Below are 7,870 nucleotides of genomic sequence, written 5' to 3'. Positions count from 1 at the left end.
CTAGTGATCCTCACCCCACACCTGCACCCCCTCCTGTCTGTGACTGGTGATCCTCATCCCACACCTGCCCCCTCTCCTGTGGTTGACTGGTAATCCTCACCCCACACTTGCACCCCCTCCTGTGGGTGACTGTGGTGATCCTCACCCCACACTTGCACCCTATCCTGTGGTTGACGTGATTCTCACCCCATACCTGCACCCTTCCTGTGAGTACTGGTGATCCTCACTCCACACCTGCACCCTATCCTGTGGGTGATTGTTGATCCTCACCCCACACCTGCTCCCCTCCTCTGAGTGACTGGTGATCCTCACCCCACACCTGCATCCCTCCTCTGGGTGACTGGTGATCCTCACCCCACACCTGCATCCCTCATCTGGGTGACTGGTGATCCTCACCCCACACCTGCACCCTTCCTCTGGGTGACTGGTGATCCTCACCCCACACCTGCATCCCTCCTCTGGGTGACTGGTGATCCTCACCCCACACCTGCATCCCTCCTCTGGGTGACTGGTGATCCTCACCCCACACCTGCATCCCTCCTCTGGGTGACTGGTGATCCTCACCCCACACCTGCATCCCTCCTCTGGGTGACTGGTGATCCTCACCCCACACATGCACCCCTCCTCTGTGTGACTGTGGTGATCCTCATCCCACATCTGCACTCCCTCCTGTGGGTGACTGGTGATCCTCACCCCACACCTGCACACCCTCCTGTGGGGTGACTGGTGCAGTGCGGTGGTGGGGGGCGGCATCCATCACCCCCTCCCTCCTTCCTTCCCTCTCTAAGCACCTTACATGTGACTTCATAACCCTGTCCTGTCCCCTCAATCCCCCTTCCCCTACCCATTATCCCTCTCCCCTCTCCCCTCTCCCCTACCTCTTACCTCTTTTCTCATACATTGGCTTTTCCAACCCTGTCCATTCTCATCCCTTCTCTCCATACACCATTTCTTTCCCCTCCCCTTCCCCCTTAGTTCTAGCACCATCTCAACCGCCCTCTTAACTAAGGGTTAGCCAGCCATTAAGAGGTTGTTGTTGTCACTCGTATGATGTCACTGCCAACCAGCGCAAGACGAGCGCTGATTGGCTGACTATCCTAGTGAAATACCACCACCTGTACGCTCAGGTATGTTGCCAGGTGTTCCACACACCTGTGTTGCCAGGTCTTGCGCACCTGTGTTGCAAGGTGCTCCACTCGTGTTGCCAGGTGTTGCACACACTTATGTTATATTGTGTGGTAGTGACGTGTTGTATTGTGTGGTAGTGACGTGTTATATTGTGTGGTAGTGACGTGTTATATTGTGTGGTAGTAACGTGTTATATTGTGTGGTAGTGACGTGTGTTATATTGTGTGGTAGTGACGTGTTATATTGTGTGGTAGTGACGTGTTATATTGTGTGGTAGTAACGTGTTATATTGTGTGGTAGTGACGTGTGTTATATTGTGTGGTAGTGACGTGTTATATTGTGTGGTAGTGACGTGTGTTATATTGTGTAGTAGTAACGTGTTATATTGTGTGGTAGTGACGTGTGTTATATTGTGTGGTAGTGACGTGTTATATTGTGTGGTAGTGACGTGTGTTATATTGTGTGGTAGTAACGTGTGTTATATTGTGTGGTAGTGACGTGTGCTATATTGTGTGGTAGTGATGTGTTATATTGTGTGGTAGTGACGTGTTATATTGTGTGGTAGTGACGTGTGTTATATTGTGTGGTAGTGACGTGTGTTATATTGTGTGGTAGTGACGTGTTATATTGTGTGGTAGTGACGTGTGTTATATTGTGTAGTAGTAACGTGTTATATTGTGTGGTAGTGACGTGTGTTATATTGTGTGGTAGTGACGTGTTATATTGTGTGGTAGTGACGTGTGTTATATTGTGTGGTAGTAACGTGTGTTATATTGTGTGGTAGTGACGTGTGCTATATTGTGTGGTAGTGATGTGTTATATTGTGTGGTAGTGACGTGTTATATTGTGTGGTAGTGACGTGTGTTATATTGTGTGGTAGTAACGTGTGTTATATTGTGTGGTAGTGACGTGTGTTATATTGTGTGGTAGTGACGTGTGTTATATTGTGTGGTAGTGATGTGTTATATTGTGTGGTAGTGACGTGTTATATTGTGTGGTAGTAACGTGTTATATTGTGTGGCAGTGACGTGTTATATTGTATGGTAGTGACGTGTGTTATATTGTGTGGTAGTAACGTGTTATATTGTGTGGTAGTGACGTGTGTTATATTGTGTGGTAGTAACGTGTTATATTGTGTGGTAGTGACGTGTGTTATATTGTGTGGTAGTGACGTGTTATATTGTGTGGTAGTGACGTGTGTTATATTGTGTAGTAGTAACGTGTTATATTGTGTGGTAGTGACGTGTGTTATATTGTGTGGTAGTGACGTGTTATATTGTGTGGTAGTGACGTGTGTTATATTGTGTGGTAGTAACGTGTGTTATATTGTGTGGTAGTGACGTGTGCTATATTGTGTGGTAGTGATGTGTTATATTGTGTGGTAGTGACGTGTTATATTGTGTGGTAGTGACGTGTGTTATATTGTGTGGTAGTGACGTGTGTTATATTGTGTGGTAGTGACGTGTTATATTGTGTGGTAGTGACGTGTGTTATATTGTGTAGTAGTAACGTGTTATATTGTGTGGTAGTGACGTGTGTTATATTGTGTGGTAGTGACGTGTTATATTGTGTGGTAGTGACGTGTGTTATATTGTGTGGTAGTAACGTGTGTTATATTGTGTGGTAGTGACGTGTGCTATATTGTGTGGTAGTGATGTGTTATATTGTGTGGTAGTGACGTGTTATATTGTGTGGTAGTGACGTGTGTTATATTGTGTGGTAGTAACGTGTGTTATATTGTGTGGTAGTGACGTGTGTTATATTGTGTGGTAGTGACGTGTGTTATATTGTGTGGTAGTGATGTGTTATATTGTGTGGTAGTGACGTGTTATATTGTGTGGTAGTAACGTGTTATATTGTGTGGCAGTGACGTGTTATATTGTATGGTAGTGACGTGTGTTATATTGTGTGGTAGTAACGTGTTATATTGTGTGGTAGTGATGTGTTATATTGTGTGGTAGTGACGTGTGTTATATTGTGTGGTAGTAACGTGTTATATTGTGTGGTAGTAACGTGTTATATTGTGTGGTAGTGACGTGTTATATTGTATGGTAGTGACGTCTGTTATATTGTGTGGTAGTAACGTGTTATATTGTGTGGTAGTGACGTGTTATATTGTGTGGTAGTGACGTGTGTTATATTGTGTGGTAGTGACGTGTTATATTGTGTGGTAGTAACGTGTTATATTGTGTGGTAGTGACGTGTTATATTGTGTGGTAGTGACGTGTGTTATATTGTGTGGTAGTAACGTGTTATATTGTGTGGTAGTGCCTTGTGTTATATTGTGTGGTAGTAACGTGTTATATTGTGTGGTAGTGATGTGTGTTATATTGTGTGGTAGTAACGTGTTATATTGTGTGGTAGTAACGTGTTAAATTGTGTGGTAGTGGCGTGTTATATTGTGCGGTAGTGACGTGTGTTATATTGTGTGGTAGTGACGTGTTATATTGTGTGGTAGTGACGTGTTATATTGTGTGGTAGTGACGTGTTATATTGTGTGGTAGTGACGTGTTATATTGTGTGGTAGTGACGTGTTATATTGTGTGGTAATGACGTGTTATATTGTGTGGTAGTGAGGTTATATTGTGTGGTAGTGACGTGTGTTATATTGTGTGGTAGTGACGTGTTATATTGTATGGTAGTGACGTGTTATATTGTATGGTAGTCACGTGTGTTATATTGTGTGGTAGTAACGTGTTATATTGTGTGGTAGTGACGTGTTATATTGTGTGGTAGTGACGTGTGTTATATTGTGTGGTAGTAACGTGTTATATTTTGTGGTAGTAACGTGTTAAATTGTGTGGTAGTGACGTGTTATATTGTGCGGTAGTGACGTGTGTTATATTGTGTGGTAGTGACGTGTTATGTTGTGTGGTAGTGACGTGTTATATTGCGTGATAGTGACGTGTTATATTGTGTGGTAGTGACGTGTTATATTGTGTGGTAGTGACATGTTATATTGTGTGGTAATGACGTGTTATATTGTGTGGTAGTGACGTGTTATATTGTGTGGTAGTGACGTGTTATATTGTGTGGTAGTGACGTGTTATATTGTTCGGTAATAACATGTTATATTGTGTGGTAGTGACGTGTTATATTGTGTGGTTGTGACGTGTTATATTGTGTGGTAGTGACGTGTTATATTGTGCGGTAGTGACGTGTGTTATATTGTGTGGTAGTGACGTGTAATATTGTGTGGTAGTGACGTGTTATATTGTGTGGTAGTGACGTGTTATATTGTGTGGTAGTGACGTGTTATATTGTGTGGTAGTGACGTGTTATATTGTGTGGTAGTGACGTGTTATATTGTGTGGTAATGACGTGTTATATTGTGTGGTAGTGACGTGTTATATTGTGCGGTAGTGAAGTGTTATATGGTGTGGCAGTTACGTGTTATATTGTGTGGTAGTGACGTGTTATATTGTGTGATAGTGACGTGTGTTATATTGTGTGGTAGTAACGTGTTATATTGTGTAGTAGTGACGTGTGTTATATTGTGTGGTAGTAACGTGTTACATTGTGTGGTAGTAACGTGTTATATTGTGTGGTAGTGACGTGTGTTATATTGTGTGGTAGTAACGTGTTATATTGCGTGGTAGTGACGTGTTATATTGTGTGGTAGTGACGTGTTATATTGTGTGGTAGTGACGTGTTATATTGTGTGGTAGTGACGTGTTATATTGTGTGGTAATGACGTGTTATATTGTGTGGTAGTGACGTTATATTGTGTGGTAGTGACGTGTGTTATATTGTGTGGTAGTGACGTGTTATATTGTATGGTAGTGACGTGTTATATTGTATGGTAGTCACGTGTGTTATATTGTGTGGTAGTAACGTGTTATATTGTGTGGTAGTGACGTGTGTTATATTGTGTGGTAGTAACGTGTTATATTGTGTGGTAGTAACGTGTTATATTGTGTGGTAGTGACGTGTTATATTGTGTGGTAATGACGTGTTATATTGTGTGGTAGTGACGTTATATTGTGTGGTAGTGACGTGTGTTATATTGTGTGGTAGTGACGTGTTATATTGTATGGTAGTGACGTGTTATATTGTATGGTAGTCACGTGTGTTATATTGTGTGGTAGTAACGTGTTATATTGTGTGGTAGTGACGTGTTATATTGTGTGGTAGTGACGTGTGTTATATTGTGTGGTAGTAACGTGTTATATTTTGTGGTATTAACGTGTTAAATTGTGTGGTAGTGACGTGTTATGTTGTGCGGTAGTGACGTGTGTTATATTGTGTGGTAGTGACGTGTTATGTTGTGTGGTAGTGACGTGTTATATTGTGTGATAGTGACGTGTTATATTGTGTGGTAGTGACGTGTCATATTGTGTGGTAGTGACGTGTTATATTGTGTGGTAATGACGTGTTATATTGTGTGGTAGTGACGTGTTATATTGTGTGGTAGTGACGTGTTATATTGTGTGGTAGTGACGTGTTATATTGTGCGGTAATAACATGTTATATTGTGTGGTAGTGACGTGTTATATTGTGTGGTTGTGACGTGTTATATTGTGTGGTAGTGACGTGTTATATTGTGCGGTAGTGACGTGTGTTATATTGTGTGGTAGTGACGTGTAATATTGTGTGGTAGTGACGTGTTATATTGTGTGGTAGTGACGCGTTATATTGTGTGGTAGTGACGTGTTATATTGTGTGGTAGTGACGTGTTATATTGTGTGGTAATGACGTGTTATATTGTGTAGTAGTGACGTGTTATATTGTGTGGTAGTGACGTGTTATATGGTGTGGCAGTGACGTGTTATATTGTGTGGTAGTGACGTGTTATATTGTGTGGTAGTGACGTGTGTTATATTGTGTGGTAGTAACGTGTTATATTGTGTAGTAGTGACGTGTGTTATATTGTGTGGTAGTAACGTGTTACATTGTGTGGTAGTAACGTGTTATATTGTGTGGTAGTGACGTGTGTTATATTGTGTGGTAGTAACGTGTTATATTGCGTGGTAGTGACGTGTTATATTGTGTGGTAGTGACGTGTGTTATATTGTGCGGTAGTAACGTGTTATATTGTGTGGTAGTGACGTGTGTTATATTGTGTGGTAGTGACGTATTATATTGTGTGGAAGTGACGTGTGTTACATTGTGTGGTAGTGACGTGTTATATTGTGTGGCAGTGACGTGTGTTACATTGTGTGGTAGTGACGTGTTATATTGTGTAGTAGTGGCGTGTTATATTGTGTGGTAGTGACTTGTTATATTGTGTGGTAGTGACGTGTTATATTGTGTGGTAGTGACGTGTGTTATATTGTGTGGTAGTGACGTGTGCTATATTGTGTGGTGGTAACGTGTTATATTGTGTGGTAGTGACGTGTTATATTGTGTGGTAGTAACGTGTTATATTGTGTGGTAGTGACGTGTTTTATATTGTGTGGTAGTGACGTTTTATATTGTGTGGTAGTGATGTGTTATATTGTGTGGTAGTGACGTGTGTTATATTGTGTGGTAGTGACGTGTTATATTGTGTGGTAGTGACGTGTTATATTGTGTGGTAGTGACGTGTGCTATATTGTGTGGTAGTGACGTGTGTTATATTGTGAGGTAGTAACGTGTTATATTGTGTGGTAGTGACGTGTGTTATATTGTGTGGTAGTGACGTGTTATATTGTGTGGTAGGGTCGTGTGTTATATTGTGTGGTAGTGACGTGTTATATTGTGTGGCAGTGACTTGTTGTATTGTGTGGTAGTGACGTGTGTTATATTGTGTGGTAGTGACGTGTTATATTGTATGGTAGTGACGTGTTATATTGTGTGGTAGTGACGTGTGTTATATTGTGTGTCTGTAAAGTGTTATATTGTGTGGTAGTAACGTGTTATATTGTGTGGTAGTGACGTGTGTTATATTGTGTGGTAGTGACGTGTTATATTGTGTGGTAGTGACGTGTTATATTGTGTGGTAGTGACGTGTTATATTGTGTGGTAGTGACGTGTGTTATATTGTGTGTCTGTGACGTGTTATATTGTGTGGTAGTGACGTGTTATATTGTGTGGTAGTGACGAGTTATATTGTGTGGTAGTGACGTGTGTTATATTGTGTGGTAGTGACGTGTGTTATATTGTGTGGTAGTGACGTGTTATATTGTGTGGTAGTGACGTATGTTATATTGTGTGGTAGTGACGTGTTATATTGTGTGGTAGTGACGTGTTATAGTGTGTGGTAGTAACGTGTTATATTGTGTGGCAGTGACGTGTTATATTGTGTGGTAGTGACGTGTTATATTGTGTGGTAGTTGCGTGTGTTATATTGTGTGGTAGTGACGTGTTATATTGTGTGGTAGTGACGTGTTATATTGTGTGGTAGTGACGTGTGTTATATTGTGTGGTAGCGACGTGTGTTATATTGTATGGTAGTGACGTGTTATATTGTGTGGTAGTGACGTGTTATATTGTGTGGTAGTGACGTGTGTTATATTGTGTGGTAGTGACGTGTTATATTGTGTGGTAGTGACGTGTTATATTGTGTGGTAGTAATGTGTTATATTGTGTGGCAGTGACGTGTGTTATATTGTGGTAGTGACGTGTTATATTGTGTGGTAATGACGTGTTATATTGTGTGGTAGTGACGTGTGTCATATTGTGTGGTAGTGACGTGTTATATTGTGTGGTAGTGACGTGGTATAGTGTGTGATAGTGACGAGTAGGTTCGAGTCTCCTTCAGCCAGAGATCAGTGTTTGTGTATATTTCGCCTGCTCTTGCGAATTCCTTGCACACATGTAT

At 41.5% G+C, this 7,870-nt stretch overlaps 1 protein-coding gene across 1 annotated transcript in view; it reads left to right on the top strand.

The window, feature by feature from the left end:
* The window catches only part of cac (calcium voltage-gated channel subunit cacophony), a gene marked incomplete in the record, with an annotated part of 730,773 nt that overhangs the window by 150,760 nt on the left and 572,143 nt on the right, over positions 1–7,870 (top strand).

Source organism: Cherax quadricarinatus, chromosome 84, assembly GCF_038502225.1.
Source record: "Cherax quadricarinatus isolate ZL_2023a chromosome 84, ASM3850222v1, whole genome shotgun sequence".
In the NCBI taxonomy this organism is placed as follows: Eukaryota; Metazoa; Arthropoda; class Malacostraca; order Decapoda; family Parastacidae; genus Cherax; species Cherax quadricarinatus.
This window is presented reverse-complemented; position numbering and strand designations above follow the sequence as displayed.